General features: G+C 39.1%; 1 protein-coding gene across 1 annotated transcript in view; it reads left to right on the forward strand.

The window, feature by feature from the left end:
* Positions 1-27,406, forward strand: part of sema5ba (sema domain, seven thrombospondin repeats (type 1 and type 1-like), transmembrane domain (TM) and short cytoplasmic domain, (semaphorin) 5Ba) — a 169,709-nt gene that overhangs the window by 21,856 nt on the left and 120,447 nt on the right. The window contains 1 exon segment of the mRNA XM_018696536.2: positions 21,469-21,533. The gene's annotated coding sequence lies outside the window, so the exon portion shown is untranslated.

Here is a 27,406-nt window from a genome sequence, read left to right on the forward strand (position 1 = left end):
ATAATGTATCTAAATCCGAAACTGCAGTCTGATCGCTTATGGTGTCTTACAAACTATCTGACCCCTGGAGAAATATCAATCCCGCCTCCAAAACAGTTTTCTTATTTTTCACCCATCCATCGTTCATATTCAAGAATAAACTTTTTTTCTGGCTGATAATAGAATTCTCCCTATTGTCATAGCATTGGGATTTCAGATCACTTTCCTGTCCAAGTAGACATTAGTTTCCCAGATAATATTGCATCCCAATGCACATGGCGTCTGTATCCATTACTGCTGTCTTACAAACCATGTCAATATTTTATTTCAGATCAAATTGACTTTTTCCTTGAGGTTAATTGTACTCCTGCCATCCATTACTTCTATCTGGGAAACATTCAAAGCCTTTCTTAGGGGTCAGATTATTTCATATATGACTCATGAATGGAAAAAACATGGCCATCATCTTGCTGATTTATTCCAACAACGCATTAGACAATAAATATGCTCTTTCTCCGAATTCAAATTTGTATAAAGAAAGATTGCTATTACAAGCTGAATTTAATAATTCTTCAATGGAGCAAACTGAAAGACTCTTATTGAAAACTAGGCAAACCTACTACGAACATAGCGAGGTTGGCAGACTGTTATCTCATCAGCTTAGACAAACGTCTACTAGCCGCATGATAACCGAAATCTGTACAACACAGGGTACAACGGCTACTCATCCAGTAACTATAAATGAGCAATTTAAAATATATATACAAATCTTTACACACCACAGGCTCCTGTTAACCCATTGGAGATTCATTTCTTTCTTAAACATCTAAAAAATTCCAAAGATCAGTCTGGAGGACCAGTCCCTTGTGGACAGTAGAATATCATCTGAAGAAATAATACAGGTTATAAACTCTATGCAAAACTGTAAAACACCTGGTCCAGATGGATTCCCAATAGAATTTTATAAGATCTTCTTGTCTAAATTGTCCCTTGTCTTGTGTAAACTTTTTGAAGAAATTCTGTCTACACAAAAACTACCTCATACAATCACTCAAGCTACCATAGTAGTTTTGCCTAAAAAAAGTAAAGACCCCTGTGACTGTGGCTTATATCGACCAATAAGCCTCCTCCGCTGTGATTATAAAATTCTCACAAAAGTTCTCTCTCAATGCCAAGATACAGTGATCCCTAAAATAATAGACCGAGTTGAATGGGTGTATTTATTTACTGTCCTGGAAACATTTGGCTTTTGCCAGACATTTATTTCCTGGGTTAAAACAATTTATTCTTCACCTATGGCCTCAGTATGTACTCATTTTGTAACGTCAAGTTACTTCCCACTGCATCGTGGTACGAGGCAGGGTTGTTGTCTGTCACCATTTCTTTTTGATATAGCTATAGAACCTTTAGTTATTGCCTTAAGGAAAGATGAGAGGGTCACTGGAGTGACAAGATGTAACATAACACATAAGCTCATCAGTTTATGCGGACAACCTTTTAATATATTTATCAGATCGTTTGGAATCCCTCCCGACCTTCATCAATATATTATACTCGTACAGCAAAGTATCAGGCTACAAACTGAATTTCTCCAAAAGTACTCTTCTCTTGTCAACCAATTGCCAACAACATTGGATTATAGCCATTTGACTTTTAGCCAAGCCATGGAACTCACCTGTCTGGGAGTTGAAGTCACACGATCATATAAATATAATTAAAAAATTTTGTTAGAACTCACAAAACAAGAGTTGACACAGTGGTCCCTACTCCCTATTTCTTTGGCTGGAAGAGTGAATGCAGTCAAAATGACAGTCCTGTCCTGCTTCTTGTACCTTTTCCAAATGACTCCTTTTTTACCTACCCAAGTCTGTGTTCAACTAGATGATGTGATATCTTCTTTTGTATGGAACAAATCTGTCCCACGAATGAGAAAAAATTTCTTGGAAGCACCTAGGAGGTCTGGGCTTGCTCAGCTTCATTTCTTACTTTTGGGCGGCAAATATAGTTAAATTAATGGAGCAAAAATCAAGGTCCTGTCTGGTTTAGCATGGAATTAGATATCAATTCAGCAACTTCTTTTATATCACTAATGAGTTCAACAATACCTATGGGCCCACATCTTCATATCTCTAACCCACTTAAAGCATTCCTTAAATTTGGTTCCAGTTCAGGAAACATTTTCATATTAATCAGTTAAGAACAACCACCTCTTTCTGCCATCTCAAACTGACACTGCCTTACATATTTGGCACAAAATGGTCTGGTCTTCTTCAAAGATCTCTTTGCAAAAAGAACACTCAGGTCATTGGAAACATTGGAAAAAAGTTACAATACTCCCAAATCCCATTTTTTCAGGTTTCTACAAGTCAGAGGCTTCGTTAGTAAACATTTTGGATTTCCATATCTGCCAGCTAAGATTGGTACTGATGATATGCTTGCCTTAAATCCTTACACAAAAGGTAACATATCTAAAATCAACAAGAAGAACATTATGGGGATGTATTCATACCTCCTCCTTTTTGTATTAGACAATGCCTGATTCAATTTAAAGTATTACATCGTTTACATTACTCAAATGATAAACTTGCAAAAATATACCCCGATGTTAGCCCAGCATGTTTACGATGTCATCAAGGCTTAGCCACTGTGGCTCATATGTTTTGGCTCTGTCAATCTCTGTAATAATATTTCTGAGGTCCTATCATGCTTGTGTAGAAAAACAATAGCTCCTTTCCCATATATTTCCATCTTTGGGGTTCCTCCCCCAGACATTAGTCTCTGCATCACTTGCAAAAGCAGTAGCTTTTGCTTCATTAATGGCCAATGGTGTATTCTTCTGCAGTGGAAATCAGACAAACCTCCATCTTTCAACAATTGGATTAGTGTAATGCTCTCCATGCTGCAGTTAGGGAAACTGAGATACAGTAGAGCCAACTGTCAGGAAAAATTCAACACAACCTGGTCGCCTTTCTTTGAATATGTTAAAAACTGGTGCCCATCGAATACAACTGATGCTGTTGATGTTAAATTAAGGAGAAAGCACCCCCCACCCCCCTTCAGTGTATGTGGATTTTGGGTGGGTGGGTAAGGGGGTTGTATGTTGTTGCTGTTTTTGTTTTTCTTAATTGTAAAATTTATAAATTAAGTATTAAAATAATAATAATAATAATCATTTTATAAAATGATTTTAAATTACGTTATTTACTCAGCATTTACTTATTTATTTACTTGCCATTGTAATTCACATTAGACTGAATATTTCCATTGATGGTGAACAGAGACAAGGTGAATGAGACTTTGATTTTTTTTGTCTGTATTAATCTGTTCAAACTGGTAACAAAGTTAGTGTTATCACTGCTGCTTATTGTTAGGAGCAATAAACTAGGAGAGGCTCTCAGCAGATCTGCTGCCATTGCCTGGAATGGAGGATACGATCATGCTCCACTTTTCCCCATTTGTAATGGTTAGAACCCAGTTGTTCCGGAGGCTGCCCTCACATCTGTGCCCGGTCACAGACATTATCTCCCTACTCTTAAGACCAGCCTAAGAGAGGAGTTTGACAGCTATGCTCCTCAAGCAGTGATTGGTGTATCTCCTTGAAAGTTAATTTTACAGGACTTCTATCTGCAGATTGATATGATTGGATGCAGTCCTCCAGAGTCTATGATCAGAACATAACAGACCGTTGAATGTTGTAATTGACCAGAATCAATCATCAAAATCATACAAAGCCATGTAATCAAAAATTTTAATGAATCAGAATCCAATATTAATGGAAATTAGCCTTTACCATAATGTTTTATAGTAACAAAAGCTTAACAAACAACTCTAACTCAAAAGTTCAGTTGAGATCTGAAAATCACACTGTGTTGTCTAAGAACGCAGAAAGAGATTTAATGAATGCCTCATTAATCTACACAACCTGTAGCTACAACCTGAAAGTGAGAGGAGCAGCAGAAGATATGAAATACTGATTAAATAAGTAACTGACACTGAACTTCTTGCTTGTGAAGGTGACAGTCAGCTCCAAAATGAAAGTGTATCCTCAGTGATTTGTACAATGCTCTTTGCTAATAAAAAAAGAATTAGAAGAGAGGTTTAATAAAAGATTTGACAATTTAAACAATTTGCAACCCAAAATTATGTTGAGCTTTTAACAACTTTTTATATAAAAAGTTATAAATAACGTAATATTTAACTTTAAAATTCAAACATTCAAAACATCTGAAGTTTTGCCAAATAGATTACATATTTGCTTGACCTGTATGTGCTACTAAAAAAGAATGAAAATAAGAGACTTCATGAGAGATTGGCTCTGAATCAGCGCTTTAAAAAAACTGATATTTTACCAGCTTGGAAGTGAGTATAAAATGGAGCTGGCTATCTGAACCCAGTGCTAGTGATCCAGTGTTTCTGTGTTGTTCATGTTCAAAGGATTAAAAGAGGGAAGGAAGGATTAATTTTTATAGCAGCAAGTGTGAGGATTAGACTATTTTTAAACATTATGAAGGCTCCTGTTTCATTGATGTTCAGTTCTAGTTTGTTTTTCATTCCCTTACAGTTCATGACCAAGCCTGACAGTACCATTATGTAAATTTGTGTTAAAGAATATGCAGTTTGAATGTAAAGCACAATCACTCATTCAAACCACACTCAAGAGTCACATCATGTCTGCTCTTTTAGCTAATTAGGGTTAAAGCACGCAGACGTAGCATAAGTCAAACTAATTACTACAACACCCCGAAAAACAACTGATGATTTTAGTGATTTTAGTATTTATTTTGCAACACACTTCATCAGCCTCACAATAGGATCTATCAATAGGAACACAACAGTGTATCATGTGTTCTTCCTGTTTGTGTCAAGCGCTGTAAAATGGATCCAGGTCTCATTCTGCGGGCTTGGCACAGCCATTTGGCTGCTACACAGTTTGGATGTGAAGATCAATATTTAGCTTGATAAGTATAATGTTGGTCTGAAGCTGAGGTTGCTACTTCTGGCTGTCTGCAGACAAGTCAATCCCCCTGCCGTGCACTTCACTCTGGACCAACACAACAAAGTGTAACTGTAACAACCAAGTTCACTTACTGACACATGCATGTAAGCAGCTTTTCTACAAACAAGCACTCAAGGACACAGAAACAGGGAGGTGTAAAGAACACCATCACACACCTAAAAATGTTCTATAAAAGCACCCAGTTGTGTAACCACGTTTACTCCTGTAGCAGACTAATCCACAGCCCCAGGACCACTATGAAGACACTGTTGGAAAGACTTTATCCCACAGCAAACACCCGGTCCAGGGGAGTACATGCATTCACTCAAGATATCCACACAGACACATAGCAGGATTGCACCACCAGGACTGAAAAAGCACAGAGTGAATAGAAGAGGGCAGCTATGGCTCAGGAGGTAGAGCAGGTCACCCACTAATCAGAAGGTCAGTGGCTTCTCCAGTCCATGCCGAAGTATCCGATGTGTGTATCATCGGAGTGTGAATGGGCGTGGATGTGTCAGAGCGCCTTAGAGCAATGTGTGTGTGCATGGGTGAATGTGACGTGTAGTGTAAAGCGCTTTGAGTGGTCGATACAACTAGAAAAGCACTATATAAGTCCATTTACCATCCAACACATGCTGTAGGTCTTTTCTTTTTCATGGTCTTTCCTCTTCTTAACTTCAGTGTTGCATTGTTCCCTATAACCAAATTCTCAATTAATCCCAGTGGTTCAAATTCTTATAAAGAACAGATTTTTTTTAAATCAGTATTGTCACAGTTATGACAAAATCTATGTTTAAAGAATGTCAAATTACAGGTAAAATGGTCTCTTATTCTAGATTCAAAATAATAATTTTATGCTAGAAAAATGTTACTATGATATATATAATTGACTAAGGTCAAGGTGTGTGATTGTCTTATACAAGGCAAATATAGAAAATCCAGTCAGCTGAGTGAATCAGTATATTTAGCTAACTCACTCGTCATCACTGGTGGTACTAAATCACAGAGTGCTCTCCTCTTCCAGGTGTTAGGTGCTCAGCTAGGGCTGAAATGATAAGGAAGTCGAATGACCTTTTTCACAGCAGACATTTGGACTTTTTTGTTAAAGTCCAGGTGGAATTAACATTAATGGTGGCTTGCATTTAGGTGACCTGGTAAGTTCTACCAATGAGTCATACATAATACCAGGTCCCTGGAACTGACATAGCTAAATAAAAAGCACCCATAATTAATGTATTGATTACACCTGTGTTTTTCCAGCTATATGTCATCAACTGTTGTGCTTGCCATTGTTATCGAGCAGATAAGTAGACAAGTACACAGAGATCACTCCCATACCATGCAAGTTGTGAATAAGAAGCTGTCAAAGTCTTATAATAATATAATTAGTTTGAAAGCTTTGAATTTTGTTAACCCAGCCTGTGTACCTTCTAGGACCTACCAGCAAAGAGCTAATGGATAACCCTAGCTAGGGTTGTATTTATCTATGGCAAGCCCTGCTAACTTAGCTAACAAGGACCTGTGATCTCTTAAATGTGCTCTACTTTGTAAGTTTTTGCTATCACTACATAGACAATGTTAGCATTAACAGCTGTTTACTTACCAGTCTTGAAGAAACGTTTCTGAGTTCTGCATCAAACTTAATTCTTTACTCTCAAGGAGTAGAAAGGAACACCAATGTTAATTTGTTTTGCTTCTATTTCTGTCACTTCTTTTCTTCTACTGAAGTTAGTGTGCTAACTACCTAGCCCCATCCCATCCCAGCTCAGTCCAACATGATATATCAGTGGTAAATAAAGATAATGATGACTAATAATGATAAATATGATTTGAAATGAATAATTGTTCATTTTAAAAGAGGCCCGCCCTTCTAAATTTTTCTGATACTAACTATTTTAAATAAGATAAAGAAATATTTGATTAATTGAAGAACAATATTATAAAACTGTGCAGTTTGTAGTGTTAAAGCAAACGCTGATGTATTAGCAGCCCCAGGCTTCTTTAATGGAGATGCCACTTAATTACGGCAGAGACCCTCACTGAGCAATCAAATAGAATGTCTGAAATTGATTTCCATGAAGATGGAAGTGCAGGACCATACATACAACACTTACAGTATATACATCAAGATGTGGATGTATGGGTGCATTCACACAAACAGCTGCCCTGTCCATGTTTACATTAGTGATGCTTTTATTCTCTCTATGGTCTTTGAGCTCCTTGTTTACATCTTAGCTATATCCTTTAGCCGTTTGTCACCACTCTCATAATAACAGAAGTGACCTCTCCACTAACCTGGAGAGATTGTGTCTAAGAGCAGGGAGTGTGGGTCAGCGGTCATGCTGTATATAAACAGGTGTCAAGTGCTATGATGGAAAGCCAAGGACATATGAAACTGGGATGGAAACTCAGCCAAGCTGCTGCTGCCACTGCTTTAAAAGCATAGGGGAATGGAGCACTGGATGATACTACTACTACTACTACTACTACTAATAATAATAATAATAATAATAATAATACCACATATCAAATATATTTACCTCAGTAATATCATCAAACCTTACTTGACTGGATGTAGTCTGTGGGCTCAGATCCAGTAGTGTGGTTTCAATAGTCCTGCTGTAGTGAGCAGGATTCTTGAAATTATCTGTGTATGTGATGGAGGAATGACCAGTGCAGGGGAGAAATTCAACTGAATTTACGTTAAATCTGGCTGTTTTAACCAACATTATGCTGCAAGATTTTTTTTAACTACATTCAAAGTCCCTGTTATAGGCTAACCTGTGATTTTGCAAATTTCCAGTTTCCAACTCTGAAAATTCCCAGAATTCTTTAACGCTATTTAGAACCATTCACCCTGTTCCACTAATGGAAAAAATAACATGGATTCATTGAAACTGAAATTAAAACTAATGGTCATTACTGGCACAACAAACATGTAAACATTTTTTGGCAAATCTTATCAGATTAAGATCTGATTTATTGAAAAATGATTCAAAATTTAAAACTGTACTATTATTACTAGAGATACACAGATATGGTTTTTTCAGGGCCGATACTGATACTGATTATTAGTAGTCAAGGAGGCCGATAGCCGATATTTGGAGCTGATATTCATTTGCAGTAAAAGTGTATTGGCGTCAAAATTTTGAATAATACAAACTCCAACACTTAACTTCATTTAAATGCCTTCAAGCATATGTTTATTAAACAGCTTCTCAGATTTGAAACATGTTAAAGGTTTTTTTTTTAATCTTAGACAATAGACATCTTTGTTTTAAAATTCTAACAAAAAGTGCAGGGAGCTCCCAGGCTCAGCAGTATGTCTTATAAAGTTAAATGAAAGCTTAAACAAATAAATAGCTAAAGTTTTCTACAGTAAATAAAGTTTTCCAAAATTTCAATATAACTGAAATGTTATAGTATCTTTCACTTATCTTTGTTTTAAGTTCAAACAAAAACAAATAGTGCAGGGAGTTTCCACGGTCAGCAGCATCTTTTAGCTTTGAGCTTGTCAACAAAACTTTTTCTTCTCTCCGCCCTGTGTATGTGAGCACTGTGCACGCACAGCTTTCACTGCTGATTGGCTGTTACCCATGCCGTGGCTCTACGTGTAACCAATCAGATGGTGCTGTGGGTGGGACAATGCTGGAGACAAAGTAGTGACTGCAGTCAGAGAGGCACGGCTGTATCAGTGCCAAAATAATGCAGTGTTAAATTTATCTCTTATCGGCTGTCGGATTAAAAAAAAGGCTGAAGCCAATATGTGTAAAAATGCCGAATATCGGCATAATTAATACTATTATGTACTATTATAAGCTTTGTTTTTGAAGTGTTCATCACTGTTTATTAGCAATTTCTTTGATTACAATTATCGCAGATAATGGTGAAATCCATCGCTGTCTGTGATTACAGCTTCACTTCTCTTTTTCCAGCATCTTGCCTGTTCTCCCTGTGACTGCTCTTGGATGTTTTGTTCCTCAGTTTGTTTTTGTTGTGTTTGGTTTACTCTGGATTTGTCCTGAGGCTGTGAGATGTAAAGATTCAGTTTAAATGTTAGGGCAGTTTCGTTCTTCCTCAGTGCTTGGGCTTGTAATAGTTTAAGTGGATGACATTGTTTTACAGATTTGTTGACAGAATGTGATTTCCCTTTTCTGTATTCTCATCAGTGCTGAAAAATTTCCTGTTTGTCATTTTCTCCAATTGTTTCTTACAGAACTCTGCAGACAAGCTGTCAAAGTTGATGGTGTCTCATTTGCTAAGGCTATACCAACCTTTTGGTATTTGTGTTGGTCAGTACACAGAGAAGTGACAGAACATAATGCAGACACAGTATCATTACATGCTTTATCCAGCAGACTCATTATTTACTCTGCTGAATGTGAGTGGGCAGGGAAGCAGCACAGCAGAGCAGAGAGAAACCCAGTGTGCTTTACTTCTCTCATAAATGTGAAGCAATTACATAGATGTACTCACAGAGCACTTTATTAGGAACACCTGTACATCTGCTTATTCATGCAGCTATCCACGCAGCTGATCATGTGACAGTAGGGAAATGATTAAAATAGATACAGGTCAGGAGCCTCAGTAAAAGTTCACGTCAAACATCAGAATGGAGAAAAATATGATCTCACTGACTTTGACTGTGGCATAATTGTTGGTGACAGATGGGTTGATTTGAAGAATTCTGACAGTGCTGATCATCTGGGATTTTCATGTGCAACAGTCTTTTAGAGTTTATTCAGAATGGAGCTATAAACAAGAAAACTTCCAGTGAGTGCAACTCTGCAAACAGAAAACCGCTATTAACTGTAGAATGTACAATATATCAAAATTGTACCCCGGGCTAGGGTTTTTAATGCTGATTGGTCAGTTATTTGATTTGTCAGTCAACAAACAATTTAATTGGGTGATTAATCGTTCATTATCTGATTTTTCAATGAATTATAAAAGACAGTTTGAACCTCTAGAAAAAGAAGAAAAAAAGAAGAATTTAATACATTCAGGTACACTGACGATGTTAGAATTTTCTAACTGTAGTATTGCGTATTGTGAGATTTTGTGTGAGTGCCATTGTCATATGGAGCGCCATTGACATATGGCATTGTGTATATCATGTAGTGTGTCCTTGGTGCAGTAAAACTGGCATCTGCTGTGTTTCACTTTGGGTGCCTTCACCCAAAAAGCTTGTTTAGCAGCAGCATGCTGCTACTGTCTGATGTAAACTGGAAAGCTGCAGGCAGTAATTTGCTCCTAATTAGAAATGTTTCCTTTCCTGTCCTGAAGGAGGAACTACACAAGTATAGGCTACAGTTTGAATGTGTTTTCCTGTGTGTATCTGTGAGAGAGATAAACTCCATGAGGTGCTGAGTTGTGAACTCCTGCTGTTTTGTTACTCGACTTCACCTACTTCCTGCTAAGTCTGCATTAAACTGTCTTATTCAGTTACCAGGGACTGGCGCTTAATTAAGAGAATTTGATTTTCACTGCTGGATCCAATGGTGACTGTTGCTAACCACCTCTCATGGATAGAAATGAGGGAGGTGCACTGCAGTGAGTTGCAAAAGTTTTGACAGGAAACAGGACCTCTTGACTGCTTTGTTGGCTTCACACTGATATCAGAAGGACTGCTGGTTATAGAACATCTGAAGTTCAGCACATACCAAGAGAAAACACACACACACACACACACACACACACACACACACACACACACACACACACACAGCTAACTGTCAATTTCACTGTACATACATGTAATTTCCAGGAGACAAGATTCAGCAGTGAGGCAACATGCCCAATATTGAGGACCCTAACTAACTCACCTAAATGGAATACATTAATTTTTAATGTAATCAATTAGATCTGTGCATTTACCTGTTATGAAATTCCAGAAATGTCTGCCATGAGAAGGGTCCATTAGCCACACTAGTTATGTGGCTCCCAGTTTATTGGTTGCTTGTTCCAGACTAAACTATCGCAATAGTTTCTAATGAGTTGCCATTGAATTTGGTAAAAGCATTCATGGTTACTAGTCTATGAATTCTAATAATTAGTGACCTTCTAACTTAGTATCACCATGTAGTTCACATTTGTGGTTTTAAGGGAATTATCTTAACAACTATTGAATGGACTGTCATGAAATTTGGTACACACAGTCACATTCCCCATGGGATGCATTGCAATAAGATTGGTGATTGGTATCATCAGGTTAAACTTATGACTAAATAACAGCAAAACAATTAGCCTTAACTGTAAACATTCCTTCTAAACATGTTGGCATTGTCACTATGATGATATGTTCGCTTGCTGGTGTTTGCATAGCAGCAGTACAACCCCACACATCTGCTACTGTAGTTGCAGCCTCTTAGTGTTGTTGTGAGATCTGCAGGATTGTTTTGACCTATAATTAAGTCTGGCATTGTGTTAATATTAGCTGTTTTCAGTTTAGGAGTGGTTGTTATTTTGGCCTAACCTATCAGCGCTAAATCATTTTTAGTCAAAAGAGATAGATAGATCAAAAGAAATATTCAGAATTTTACTTTTACAGCCCTGTCAATCATCCACATTTGTTTGCCAGTTTTCTGTTGCTGGTTTTCTTGCACTGGCACAGCTCTGACTAACTCAGTTGTGTTTTTTTCCAGCCGTGGAAACAGCCATCAGTGAGTGCAACACCAGATTTGATTTAGCAGAAACTACCTTAGATCTGGGCAGTTATTCAGAAATCTGGAGCCAGGCATTAGCTCTGATGTTATTGTTATCTGCATTGTGTTTATTGAACCACAACTCTGTGGTGTGTTTTGCATTACACGGAATGCTGCATTCCTGTCAGTTATCTGATCAGTAAGGTTTTACTGAAACTGAGCAAGTTTGAGTGGTCCCATACTTTCTTGTCTCTGGTGTAGAGGCACTGCTGCAGAAGATTTGGGGTGTGTTTGTGTGTGTTCATGCATTTATATGAGTGTGTGTGTGTGTCTGAAACTAAGGCTATAGGTCACAAACTAAGTAGTTTATGAGAATTCTTCCTCCTCACTTGGTGCAGTGTATAAAGCCTGATCCCACACTGACACTGGAGATTATGGGGGAGTTTTTTTGTTTGAGCGGACACTTCCTGCTGCTCAGCCCTAAATTCTCAGCTTAGCTCCAGAGAAAATCCCGTTTACTGCATTTGCCTACCTGTCTTTGTGGCTTTTCAGAGTCTCAACATTCAGCTGGGGAGCCCAGTAGAAGAAAAAAACCCGAACTGCATGTTTAAGTAATTGTCAATAATTTTGACAAATAATTAATTGACATTTATCATAATTCAGAATATTCTCTTGTTGCTTCTCAAATGTGAGAATCGCTGCTTTTCTCAGTGTATCATCATACTGTGAAAAATGATTTTCGAGGGTGGTAAATACAATCCATGTAAACTGGTTAAAATTTACTTTTCAGTATTTGTCAGTAAATGAAATATATAATAATGGGCAAATTCTACTCTCGCTATCCATTTTTTAACCGTAACAAATGTTGCCTAAAAAAATATCACAAGATTTACCCAAAGACCATCAACCCACCACTGAAATGTGCACTTGCATCAGGACGATTGCGTTAGCGAAGGTTAAATAGGCTTGGGTTCCCGTTGCTTGGTTTCTTTTGCTCTAAATTTCTGTGAAGATACCAAAGTATAATCCTGTTATCTGTAAATGCAGTACATTGCTGTTATTTTTTTTTTTTATCGGTAAAGCTGATTTCACACTACTACCGTATTATTTTACGGTATTTTACAGTATAATCGCTTGGAGAAATTAAAACAGTTCTTTACTGTATTTTTTGAACTGCATTTTGGGAAGACAAAGAAAACGTGAGCCCACATTTTGAATGGACGAATTTTTCACACATCTTCATCTGCAGATTACAAGGTAAGAGCCTTTTTATTTTGCTCATTAGCATCAATAGGCAAAATACATCACGACTCCTGTGTCCCGATAAGGTCGTAACCGCAAGATAACCGTTTGACTCATTAACCTGTCGTTATGTTTAGGATTGTTTAGTTAACGTTGTGCGCTGAGCTGACACACAAAAATACTACAGGGGGACATACGCTATGGGAGTATTTTGTCAGCTAACGTTAGCCACTTCTAACTACAGAGCTGTGAAGTTGCTTAACGGGAAAAATTCTTCCGTGTTTGAAACCGTTAATGATAGTTCAATATAACAGGGACCTTTTTGACATCTGTTTCAGCGGCAGTTTGAACTTGTGTCACCGCAGAGAGGAGCTGGACCTCTGATCCTGATCCTCTACAGGACAGAGTGAGTTTCAGCTTCTTGTGTTGTTTCACATTACTTTGTGTTCAATTCAATTCAATTCAATTCAATTTTATTTATATAGCGCCATATCACAACAACAGTCATCTCAAGGCACTTTTCATATAGAGCAGGTCTATACCGTACTCTTTAAAATAGGTATTTACAGAGAGAGACCCAACAAATTCCACCATGAGCAAGCACTAGGCGACAGTGGCAAGGAAAAACTTCCTTTTAAGAGGCAGAAACCTCGAGAAGAACCGGACTCAGGGTGGGCGGCCATCTGCCTCGACCGGTTGGGTTAAGAAGGAGAGAGAGAGGGGGAGAGGGGGGAGAGGGGGTAGAGAATAGCGAAAAAAGAACATAGTATAACACAGGTTCCATATCAGATGTAAGATGAGGCCAGTAATACAGCAGTAGTAATGATAGTAGTGATAATTAAAGTATTAACTGCTAACACAGCAATACAACTAATAGCAGTGTAAGTAATTTCTAATTCTAGCAGCAGGTGTTGAGTGGAGTTGTAGGAGCAGCAGGAGACTTGTCATCACAGATCAGACTCTACAGCTCCAGAGGCAGAAATACCTGCAGAAAGAGACAGAAGAGGAGAGAGAGACGGGAGAGCACAATACTACAGGAAAGGGGACATATTGAGTTAGTAACATGTAACATGGGATATGAATCCATATTGAGTGGAGAGAGGGAGGGAGAGAGAGAGAGAGAGAGAGAGAGAGAGAGAAAGGAGCTCAGTGCATCATGGGAGATCTCCCGGCAGTTTAGGCCTATAGCACCATAACTAAGGGATGGTTCAAGCCTGAGCCAACCCTAACTATAAACTTTATCAAAGAGGAAAGTTTTAAATCTACTCTTAAAGGTACAGAGGGTGTCTGCCTCCCGGACCGAAAGTGGGAGAAGGTTCCACAGTAGAGGAGCCTGATAACTGAAGGCTCTGCCTCCCATTCTACTCTTGGAAACTCTGGGAACCACCAGTAAACCAGCATTTTGGGAGCGCAGAGTCCTGGTGGGATTGTAGGGGACTATGAGATCTTTAAGGTAAGATGGAGCCTGACCATTAAGGGCTTTGTATGTGAGGAGGAGGATTTTGAATTCTACTCTGGATTTGACTGGGAGCCAATGTAGAGAGGCTAACACAGGAGAAATATGGTCTCTTTTCCTAGTTCCTGTCAGTAGTCGTGCTGCAGCATTTTGAATCAGCTGCAGAGTCTTTAGAGACTTGTTGGGGCAGCCTGATAATAATGAATTACAGTAGTCCAGCCTAGAAGTAACAAATGCATGGACTAGTTTTTCTGCATCTTTTTGGGACAGAAAATGTCTAATTTTGGAGATGTTACGCAGATGAAAAAAGGCAGTCCTAGAAGTTTGTTTTATGTGTGAGTTAAAGGACATATCCTGATCAAAGATGACTCCCAGAGTCTTTACAGTGGAGCTGGGAGCCAGGGCAATGCCGTCTAGTGGAGCTACATCATTAGAAAGTTTGTTTCTGATGTGTTCAGGACCAATTATAATGATTTCAGTTTTATCTGAGTTTAGTAGTAAGAAGTTGCTTGTCATCCAGATTTTAATGTCCCTAAGACAAGCTTGGAGTTTGGCTAGATGATTGGTTTCATCAGGTTCCATTGACAGATAAAGCTGTGTATCATCTGCATAACAATGGAAATTTATGGAGTGTTTTCTGATAATATTGCCCAAGGGAAGCATATACAGAGTGAAGAGGATTGGTCCAAGCACTGACCCTTGTGGAACTCCATGTCTAACTTTTGTGTGTATGGAGGAGTAGTTGTTAACATGTACAAACTGAAGCCTATCAGATAGATAGGACTTAAACCAGTTTAGTGCCGTTCCTTTAATGCCAATAAAGTGCTCCAGTCTCTGTAAAAGCATGTGATGGTCAATCGTATCAAAAGCAGCACTGAGATCTAACAAGACAAGTACAGAAACAAGTCCGTTGTCTGATGCTATCAGGAGGTCGTTCGTAACTTTTACAAGTGCTGTCTCTGTGCTGTTATACAGCCTAAATCCTGACTGAAAAACCTCAAATAAACTATTATCCTGTAGAAAGTCGCACAACTGTTTTGCAACTGCTTTCTCCAGGATCTTAGAAAGAAAGGGGAGGTTAGATATTGGTCTGTAATTGGTTAATACATCTGGATCTAGAGTGGGCTTTTTTAGAAGAGGTTTGATTACAGCTGTTTTATATAACTGCGGAACATAACCTGTTAACAAGGACAGATTTAACATACCTAATACAGGACTGCAAATTAAGGGCAGAGCTTCCTTAAGCAGCCTAGTTGGGATGGGGTCTAAGAGACAGGTTGAAGGTTTAGATGCTGAGATAATTGATGTGAGCTGGGCTAGGTCGATGGGAGAAAAGGAGTCAAGGTTAGGTTTTGCAGCTGACTCTATGGATCCTGTGTTATGACATAAATCTGTACTGATTGAAGGCAGGATGTGATTAATTTTATCTCTAATGGTAGAGATTTTATCATTAAAGAAGTTCATAAAATCATTGCTACTGAGGGTTATAGGGATGCGTGGATCTATAGAGCTGTGACTCTCTGTCAGCCTGGCTACAGTGCTGAAGAGAAACCTGGTGTTGTTCTTATTATCCTCTATTAATGATGCGTAAGAGGCACTTCTTGCATTACAGAGGGCCTTTTTATATCTTTTGACACTATCCTGCCAGGCCAAGTGGGATTCTTCCAGTTTGGTGGAACGCCACACTCTTTCAAGCCTACGTGCTGTTTGTTTCAGTATACGGGTTTGGGAGTTGAACCATGGAGCTTGCCTCTTTCTCTTTATTGTTTTCATTTTTAGGGGGGCGATGGAATCTAAAGTGGTACGTAATGAGTCTGCAACACTGTCTACAAGATGATCAAGCTGGGAGGGAGTAGCTTCTGCAAAATTAAGATGAGGCACTGGACCTAAGTTAGTGGGAATCATTTCCTTGAATTTAACTACTGCGTTATCGGAAATATTTCTAGTCAGGATGTTTTTTGCTGATAATACATAATCCAGCAATATGAACTCGAAAGTGATTAAGGAGTGGTCTGATAGAACGGGATTCTGTGGGAAGACTGTTACATGTTCAATATCAATACCATAAGCTAAAACAAGGTCGAGAGTGTGACTGAAATAGTGAGTGGGTTTATTTACACACTGAGAGAAGCCAATACAGTCTAGTAAAGAGGAAAAAGCAGAGCTAAGGCTGTCATTGTTGACATTAACATGAATATTGAAGTCGCCTACAATAATAACTTTATCTGTTTTAAGTACCAAACTCGATAGGAACTCTGAAAATTCAGACAAGAAATCAGAGTATGGACCAGGAGGACGGTACACTACAACAAATAGAACTGGCTTTAATGTTTTCCACCTTGGATGGGACAGACTAAGAACAAGACTTTCAAATGAATTATAATTGAGTTTAGGGTTAGGGTTAATTAATAAAGTGGAGTTGAAAATGGCTGCGACTCCACCTCCACGGCCAGTGAGTCGGGGAATGTGAGTATTAATATGACTGGGGGGGGGTTGATTCATTCAGGCTAACATAATCATCCTGGCACAGCCAGGTTTCAGTCAGACAGAATAGATCAAGATGGTGATCTGATATCAAATCATTTACTAGTACAGCTTTGGATGAGAGAGATCTGATATTGAGTAATCCGCATTTAATTATTTTATTTTGCTGTACATTTGAGGTGGATGTGCTGATTTTTATTAGATTATTGTGACTAACTCCTCTTTTGTTGATCTTCGATTTAGTTAATTTAAATGGTCGGGGGGCAGACACAGTCTCTATGGGGTAATGGAGGGGTGACTGCTCAAAGGAGGCACAGAGAAGCGTGTAAGACTGCAGCTCTGTCTCCTGGCCTGAACTCTGGATTGTCAGGGCTTTGGTTTCCTAATAAACTCTGTCAGATTTCTAGATATGAGAGATGCTCCATCAAAAGTGGGATGAATGCCATCTCTCCTAACCAGACCAAGTCTCCCCCAGAAACTCTTCCAATGATCTACAAAGCCCACATCATTTTCTGGACACCACCTTGACAGCCAGCGGTTGAGTGAAGACATGCGGCTATACATGTCATCACTGGTCAGATTGGGCAGGGGACCAGAGAAAACTACGGTCTCCGACATGGTCTTTGCAAATGTACACACCGAGTCAATATTAACTTTAGTGACCTCCGACTGGCATAGTTGGGTGTCATTAGCGCCGACGTGAATAACAATTTTATTGTATCTACGCTTATCCTTAGCCAGCAGCTTTAAATAAGATTCAATGTCGCCCGCTCTGGCCCCGGGAATACATTTAACTATGGTCGCTGGAGTCCCTATCTTCACGTTCCGCAAAATGGAGTCGCCAATCACCAGAGTTGGCTCCTCAGCGGGTGTGTCGCTGAGCGGGGAGTATCTGTTTGAAACGTGAACTGGGTGGTGGTCGGCAGTGGGCTTCTGCTTACGACTACGCCTGTCCTTACGAACAGTCACCCAGCTAGCCCGCTTTCCCGGCTGCTCGGGAACTGCCTGGGGGAATGCTAACAGGAGCTATGCTAGGCTGCTCCGCACCGGCTACAGGGGGCTGTTTAGCACTAGCTGCTGAATTAGATTCCATGGTGCGCAGCCGGGACTCTAATTCACTAAGCCTCAGCCTCGAGTACAGAAAACAGACTACATTTATTACACAAACCATTATCATTAAACGAGGCAGAGGAGTAACTGAACATTTGACACGCAGAGCAAGAGAAGGCAGGAGAGGGAGAAGGAGAGCGAGAGGCCATGGCTGAGAGTTCAGCTAAATCAGTAGCAGAAGATAGCGTGAATCGATAAAGTACCACACAGAAAGTGGAGAAAGTTGGTGATTTAGCAACTACTGTTACTGTGAAAGTGTAGATTAAATTAGTGATAGAGTCACAGAAGTAATGTCAGGTAAAAAGAAAGTATCTAGTCTGAGACAGGTATACACCAAACGATGATCTCCAAACACCGGTAACCAGAAGTGACGGAATACGCTTACCGCAGTACGTCAGCACGTCAGGCTAAGTGACATATACCAAATGCACGTCTCCAAACGACAAGGCTCGTTTTATGTTTAACAGCGGTTCTTTGTAGCGCCTGTTAGCTAACAGTAGTTAGCTAGCTAATTCTATAAAACTACCAAAATCTACAGTCAAAACGTTAATTTCGGTCGAACTGTCCCCGTGCTTGGAAAACTGAACTGTGTCAAAGCTGGGAATCAGAATTGTTAATATTATACAGCTGCTGTTCAGCTGTGGCTGGCCTGTGGTCTGATGTTATTTAGCCTAGCACCGAGTGCTAATGTCAGTTAGAGCTGGAGGAGCTGTTAAAGCTTCTCTGATAGAACCACCTCTGTTCACATGTTCTGTTCAGACTGAGTTTTCTCTGATGCTTCAGTTGTGTTCACCTTGTAAAATTTCCAGCATGTTTCCATGTCACATCTGAGGACATCAGTCTAGCACTAAAGTGGCCTATGTAAAACACTCCTAACTTAGTACTTAGGTGTTGCATCCCTGACCGCAGTAAGAACTTCAGTAAGGAAATCTGAAGGTTTGAAATCACGCTTAACAGACATCACAAGGAGTGTGTGAAGGAGCCTCGATTAAATCTATACCCCACAATGCACCTAACATGCCATGTTGACTTTGTAGTGCCAAGTGTGATTCATTGACTCACTTTTATTTCCAACTTAAAGTAATAAAGTGCTGCGTGGACTTGAGTTACCTATGGAGGAGCGTGGAGGAGCCAACATGGAGTTCTTCAAGAACCAGCCCACCACTGCAGCTGTCTGGGAGTCCTAACCTGCTGTCAGCAACTACTACTATGACTCACTTCTCTGAGACCCTGGAGGAGTTGATCCTTCTTGCAAATGTAAGTTATGTTTTTTGTTTTGTCTACATTAAACCACACACATAATGTATGTAGCATTATGTATGTACATAATGTATGTATAATACTCATCCAATTCAGAAAAGTCCACAATTCATATAATATTAAAAATACATTTCTTGTTTTAAAAGGAGGGGCTGTTGATCAGTTTCCCTGGCACTGCATCATTTGTAGTGGAATAATGACAATGTCAATGCTGAAATGGGCTTTTCTTTGTGAAGTTTCAGGTGAAACACTAAGAAGCTGTATTCACGACTGAATGATCAGCACTGAGGGGTGCGTCATTCAGGATGATGTCCAGTCAGCTTTTCTGCCTGGGCTTGCTGCTGTCTTTTCTACTCCCTACACCTTTAATCTTCACTACCAAGATGACGCTGCAGGTTCACTGGAATTTAGGTTAGAGGTTAGATGTTTACATCCTTCAGCTGGTACTGTGCTCACAACTAAAATGTAACATCAACTATGGCTAAGGTAGAGGAAATATGTGCTTTATGAAATATTTATATTATTAATATCTCAATTAGTAAACTTTTCTTTCACATCAACTCTTGTTTTTCAGGTGGTTCAATGGGATAAATCCAGAGAGAGGCTCCAAGATTGGACATGGCAAAGTCACCCAGAAAAAGATGACATTAGTCAACCCTCATGTCTCCAGTCTACTAAGGAAATTAATGGACTTTGAGTGAGACTTTATATAAGTCGGTGAACACACACACACTGTTAGTTGCTTAACTACACTCTAAGTTATTCACTCTGTTTTTCTATCCGTTTATTTGTCCTAAATGTTCTTCAGTGTTTTTTAAACATTTCAAAAGCTTAATAAATAATCATGGTTTAAAAAGACACTTTGAAGCTGTGTTATTTGTCGTAAATTTAAAGTTTATTAAATTACAAGGTTTAGAAAAAATTCTCTGTAGTCCTTTTTGTCAGCAGTTAATAATAGTATATAGTATCATGTATCTAACGTCTAAGCGTCTAATCTTCTGTGTCTGAGAATAAACTTTCAAGTACATTTAACCTTCCCTGATTAAGTAATGGTTAATGGTTAAAGTAATGGTTATACTCATATTGATTAATTGTTAACAATAATTATAGATTAACATTAACCCAATAATCAAGAGTTAATATTGCTAATTTTTTTGAGTAATTACTTGTGTAATGTATTGAGAAATTTTGGGTAGACTTTACCCAATTTTAGTATTTCATAGCTGTTGAATTCAGGCACTCTTTACTCCAAATATTGGATGCAAATTGTTACCTCAGATAAATTGGGTAGATTCTATAGGTTGTTTTTTACAGTGCATTTAAAGTTGATTCCATTTTATTTACGCACAAAACAAGAAATTTGAAGACATCATGGACTCTAGGAACTTCTAATGGGCATTTTAAAAATAATTTGTACATATAATTTAATTTTGTACAGTTATTTGCAAATAGGTTGTTAACAAATCAGCACTGATCATTAATGAAATTAGTTGCAGTCCTAAATGCCATCAGAGGCATTTGCTGAATGCTTGTTTGTCAAGTTCTTCATTCACACTAAAGAGTAGCAGCATGCTATATGAATGCACAACTGATCAAACTGTACATCTAAGAAGAAGTGATCCGTCTTACTGGAGCAATTAGATGACTATGGTCAATCCTTCTTTTATTCATTGCTGCTGCTCTCTGTGGAAGTGAAGGCAAAAAAGAGCCATATCACGGCAGTTGACGCCACAAGAGGGATGGCAAGTCTAAGCTGCTCTTTCAGGTTGCCGTAGAAACCAGCCAGGGCTATTTGTTCCAATTTGCTCTGTGGTGTTGAGATCAAAAAGCTTGGAACCAAAAGTGCTCTCTGCATATTAGCATCTGTGTTTGATTCAACACAATTAGGCATCCGTTCACCTCATTTACATCCATACTGTTAATTTACAGTGGAACATATTTGGGCTCTGTTTTCTATGCAATACAAGGCATAGCTCTGTATGTTATACAGAGTTTAGAGCTTAATGTGTTTGAACTGTTTGTACTTTGTGGTTTGTTAATGTCCAGTTAGGCCTTCACTTGATGTAAAGGCATTTCGCAGGTCCCTCTGTTCCGTCAGCCTCCAAGCCCATGAAGTCTCCATTTAAATGCCATTCCTGCTTTGCCTTCTCTGCTCCATTGAAAAGTTGGCGGTTTGTTTACGAGAGCGCCAGCACTTCTTTGTGGCTCTGCACACCACTTATGAGAAGGAGGCGAGCGACTAGTGAAGGACTCACCCCTCCCCCTCCTCTTTCTCTCTCTCTCCCTTCTTCCAGAATCTGTTTGAAAAGGACAGACGGCCCTCTTAGCCCTGTCCCCACACCCCAGTGATGCTTAGCTGGTGAGTACTTTCACTTACACTTTTTCATTCAAAACTTTTCATGTCAACTTGTGTATTTCTTCAATTGGTTACTGCATCTTTTACCTGAATGTCTGCTCCTTCTATTTTTGTGTGTGTGCACATCACTAGTGGTATCACCTTGTGTGAATGTGAACCAGTGAATCACTGGTGCACACAGTCCTAAGTCTACTTGACACTATATGGGGAAAACATTGTTCAGATGAGATGTGACAAAAGTGCAGAATTACCTTATGGTATCACCTTCACTGCAGCAGACTGGAGTCACTGTCAGTGTGTTTACATGCTGGCTATTAATTTGATTATAACCAGAGTAAGATAATTCTTACATTATTACATACCTCAACACCTGAGGGTCCTTTTGAGTTTTTGTTGTTGTTGTTGTTTCAGGCATTTAGTGTTTACTAGGGAGCAAACAGTGAAGAGCTGGCAGGAAATGTAGGGAGGGAGTGAGGGAAATGACACACATCCAACATAGTTTGCAGGCTAGAATCTAACCAGGGGTGTCACAGTCAGAATCTCAAACACCCCAGGAAACCAGGATGTGTGTTTATGTAGGTTCTTAGTCATCCAGGCAAGTGATAGAGTCAAAGGTAGCTGGACTTCATCAGTTTTCATCCCAAAATTGTACTTTTAAAATCTGATTGTTTGTATTATTATCAAAATAAACATGTTAGTCATCAGTTTTTTTTCTATATAACAGCGTACTCTGCCCTAAATACATTTTAAACAATTTTATATTATCCAATTGTATTTATTTGAAAGAGGACATTGAGGTTGCCAGTAATGGTTTACTTTTTTCTAAGAAGTGACAGTTTTAAGGAAGTTAGTAACAATGCAAACTGGGGATCTTAGAATAAAATGTTTTGTAATTCAACAGAGGCAAAATACACCAATAAATTGAACCAAACCCGATTGTGGACTTTAATTGGACTCTCAAACAAGTCAAAAAAATTTTGAAACATCTTAACTCTGGATCTTCTTTCAGGCATGAGTATAGATTTTGAATATACACATACATGTGAGAATATCATACATCCATGAAGAATATGGAGCAAACATAATGCCTGAAGCTGTTTGGAAAACATACAAATCCCCTAAACAACAAAAATAAGATCATAAAGCTTTATAATCCCTTTAAATAACCTTTTAATTTGTCTCCTGCAGAGCACATCTGCCACCAGTTATTAGATTTATTAGTACATAAAAGAAGAAATATCCTCAGGGTTTATTATCTGATCATGGCCCTGAATAACCCCAGATCTTTTTCTTTCTGGGCTTGAAACAATGCTCAAGCTGAGATTGAACATTTAACTCTCTACTGCTAAAAACAAAATCCTTGTAGAAGAGCATAGGTCAGTTTATCATGAAAAGCACAGATCACTTCTGTTCCAATCTCATCTACTTCTCATTCTCTGTATTTAGGCCAGCCTTGGCATTTGCTTATGTTCTGTTGTTATACTCCCCTTGTTCAGCACTCGCCTCCTTCTCACTTACTCTGCTCAATTCAATTTGTGCCTTAAATGTCTTTCCCTAATATGTGTCATTTGAGCAGAACGGCAGTGCTCCCTCTCTGGCTGCTTTGAAGAAGCGCCTCTGTGTTTGTCTTGGTTCTCTTTGCTCCTCTGGGAGGAGATCAGGGACTCCAGTCATGGTTGGCATGTTGTCTCCTCCAGCCCCGCAGTTGTTTGCTGATATTTAGTTGAGGATGACAATAAGCCGGAAGAAAACAAGCTCCTTTTAGGTCAGTAAGAGAGAGAAGGGGTGGACTGACAGGGAGAAAGAAAGCTAGAAAAAAAGGGGGGGGGGACTCATCCCTGGATGGGGATTCTCTTGAAAGCTTTCTGTTTGTGGCCCCTAGGGCCGAATTAAGGGAGCGTCATTATCCCTGGCAAATTACCACGCTGCCTTTGTGGTCCAGCCATGGTACATTAGGGTGCCTTAAAACGTGGCCGAGCTGTACCCATTCAGCTCACAAAGAGAGGGGCCGCTGGCAGATCCTTGGCCTGTTTCACAGAGGAAGCATTCACACCACATCGGGGGGATGGTGATGGTGAGGGAGAGGGTCTCCTGAAATGAGTAAAAATCACTCAGGCCAAGGCTGACATGACATAATTTTAAAACGCATGCCAGCTGATGATGTCATCACTTGGCTTCATCCAAAGTTTGATCAGTCGTGGAAATCGTAGATCTGATAAAGAGACTCATAAACGTTTCCATGCCGGTTCTGTCAGACCTGTATGCATACATCCACTACACATGCTAGGATTTGAAAGCAGTCTTTAATTGCCAATCAGCCACGTAGCAACAAATCCACAGCTTGCTACAATGGTGGAACATTTTTCCTTCAACTTTTGTGATTTCCAGTCGCACCCTCAAGTAAACTACAGCAACTGTCAGATTTTTGTCTCATCCTATCCAGTGAAAAGTCTCTCATGAATATCATGCACAGGTGTGTCCAGTTCATCTGTATGTTACCTGAGGACATTGCACCAGCAGTCACTGAGTCACTCCTACATGAAGAGGGAAAGACAAAATTGCAGCTGTCTGTCTTGTTTCTGTACCCGTAATATTCCCACACAGCCAATTTTGTTTTTTTCTGACATTATGAATCATGAATACAGGTAGCTCACTACTCACACAAACCAGAGGGGGAGGGGTCTTGTTAATCTGCACTGCACATGACCTGAGGGATTCCTGCACTCTCTGTCTTGGATGACTCATTTTAACGTGGGGCAGAAGCAGCTTATACTGTAGGAATGGTATGCCGGAAAATATTAGTGGTTTTGAAACCACTGACCCATACTTATTTCAATCAGTCCTTTGGTCAATTAACAGAAAATTAATTGGTTTTGATAATTTATAAATTAATCAATCAATCAAGTCTCCTTAAAGCAAAAATGCCAAATGTTCTCTGGTTGCACCTTCTCAAATGTGTAGCTTTGTTGATTTATGTTATTATAAATAAAATAAAAGATGTCACCCTTCAGAAACTGTAGTTGACTGGTGAACAACTGGGACACATTTAATTATATGAACTTGTTTGTAGAAAAAAATCAAATGCAAGATAATACTTTGCCAATAACTGATTAAAAGTTTTTAACGTCACTCTCCTGTCTATGTGAAACAATGTGAATTACAGTTTGACTTGAAACATTGTAGGGAATAAAACAGCACTCCAAACTGAATACTCTTGTCAGAAATTGTTCTCAAAGGCTCCTGGGTCCCCCTTGGGATCTGGTTAATTTTCTCAGTTAGCTAGCTACTCCAAAAGATATTAAGAATAACAGTCTTGCTTTAAAATGTAAAGTAATGAGCAGGTGCCCAGTCCGGCAAAGACAAAAGAACTGGAGATACATTGTTTGACCTGGTCAGTGCTCTAATGTTTTGGGGGTTATCTGAGATGTTTGGATGAGTGTCTTTTGTCCTCCCACAGGAGTAAAGGCACTCTTTTAGTCTGTGAAAGATTCCAGTTGTTGTGGGGTGCTTGCAACATATAAATGTCAGTGATGGATGACATCCGCTGCAAGGTTTGTTAGTTTTTGTTTCAAACATCAGCAGGTAGCTCAGACTCAATATAGAGCAATCAGAGCTGATCCTCAGGGCCTGAAATGGTTGAATCAAGTTTTTACCAAAGGCCCATAAAGTCAGAGTGCCCCATGAGCTGCAATGTCCAATTCTTCAAAGAAAACTAGCTGAAGGTAAAATTCCTAGTGTGTGAAATGTTTGTTCTTGGCAACTTGCCTTTATTTATCATCTAATCAACTGGAAGCTTTACCTCAGCGATTGATGTCTTCTTAGTTTTATTTTTCTTTCTACAATAGGTGGGAGATATCATTACTTTCCAACACTGTTTCCTGGTTTTATGAACTCAATCCCTCTGCTGAAGTAGATGAAGGAAGGGAGGAGGCTTTTGTCCAGGAGCTGTTGTGGAAACCCCCAGCCTGTAAATCCTGTGCTGATCTTTGGATCATTAAGCTGTGAGCCCTGAGTCCTTAGGTTCTTTATCACCAGGCCTGGATTCCAGGGCATAATGGAGGCTAACTGACTAATGATTAGCTGTCTTCTACAGCTACTCTACTAGAGCTGGCTGCTGCTGCCTGTCTGAATGGGAGGAGGCTATGAAAACATATAAATCTGGCTTCAAATGCTTTGTCTTTTTATCTGTTTGACTTACTGTCTTCTGAAACTATTCCATAAAGCTTAGTGTGGAATGTAAATGGTTTATGATTTTGTACAGCAACATAGATTTAAACTTAACACAAGGCAGGTTGATGCTGCTGACTAGAAATTCTGGCCATGTGCGTGCCTCAGGAGAAATCCAGATTCATCAGACCAGACATTTTTCCACTCTTTAACTGTCCAGTTTTGGTGAGCCTATGTCCACTGCATCGTCAGATTTCTGTTCTTGGCTGACAGGAGTGAAACTTGACCTGGTCCTCTTCTGTTGTAGTGAATGTTATGCATTCTGAGATGCTTTTCTTCTTGCCAAAGTTGTAAAGAGTGGTTATCTGAGATAGCGTGGCCTTACTGCCAGCTTCAATCAGTTTAGCCATTCTCCTCTGATCTCTCTTACCAACAAATCGTTCCTGTCCTCAGAACTGCTACTCGTTGGATGTTTTTGGGGATCTTTTTTTTGTGCCCTCCTGCATAAACTCTAGAGACTGTTGTGTGTGAAAATCCCATGAGATCAGCAGTTTCAGAAATACTATAAAACAACTCATGTAACTAGTCCTCAATAGATGGTGGAGTAGTTTGTGCACATCTGCTTGTGAATTTGACAAACAACATTTGCCTCCTCTAAGTGCTGCTGCTGAACAGATTGCCTTGTCTCTAAACAGTCTCTAGGTTTATGGAGCTGAGAGGAAGATGACTGGCTTCTGTGAAAGACTAAGATGCTGTGTTTTGGATAATGAAACCCCTTTTTCTCCCTTCTATCAAAAGTCATTGCTTACTTTTCGTTATTCTGTAGATGCAGGCTTGAATTAGATACAGACCAGACTTTGAAATAAAACTTAAACTAATAAAACTAATAACTATGATCATAGTCTGTCCACTTACAAATTTGACTTTGCATTAGCTACTTTTGAAGAGAGCATGTAAGGTCAGTTTTGTGAGGAAGCAAAGATCAGACTAGGATTGAATTATGCTTCAGTGTCAGGTGTCCCACCACAGTCTCTTCTAACATAGGACTTGGTCTACAGTCCAGCGCAGGATTTTATCCATTGACCGTAGAACCACCACATCAGTAGGTGTATAGCTTTTCAACAGGAAATTTGTTAATAATCAAAGTACATGACATTACATGACATTACATTATTTTATTCACTGTGATAGAGAGTGGTTATTGCCATGACAGACACAACTTTGATATTCAAAATCATAGATTATTTTCAAAGAACTTAATCCTTTTGAATATTTAATGCCAGAAATCTTTTGGATCATTTGTTTGTTTGAAATTTTTTGTTTTGTTTTGTTTTTTAACCTGTTCAAGGGGTTTCTGGAGAGGATTTAAGCCACATAAGCTGAGGGTGTAAAGGTAGAGGGTGTTGTACAGATTATGTATCCTTTGAGACAAATGTATGATATTTGATTTTGGGCTATATAAATAATCCAGTCTTTGGCGACAGGGTCCATGCATTTTGCCCATTCACCACTCTAACCTCAACACCCTTATCGTTTTACCACATATAAAGCAAACTGCTTCTTTCATTAGCACTAAACATTGACAATGAATAGAATTTCTACAGACACTTATACTAAATGTTTATACTTAAGCTCTTGCTCTCATTTTTACTGTCCAAAATACTTACTTCATAAATGCTTACAAGAAAACAGTCCAAGCTAATCAATCA

This window comes from Lates calcarifer, linkage group LG1 (genome assembly GCF_001640805.2).
Source record: "Lates calcarifer isolate ASB-BC8 linkage group LG1, TLL_Latcal_v3, whole genome shotgun sequence".
Classification (NCBI taxonomy): Eukaryota; Metazoa; Chordata; class Actinopteri; family Centropomidae; genus Lates; species Lates calcarifer.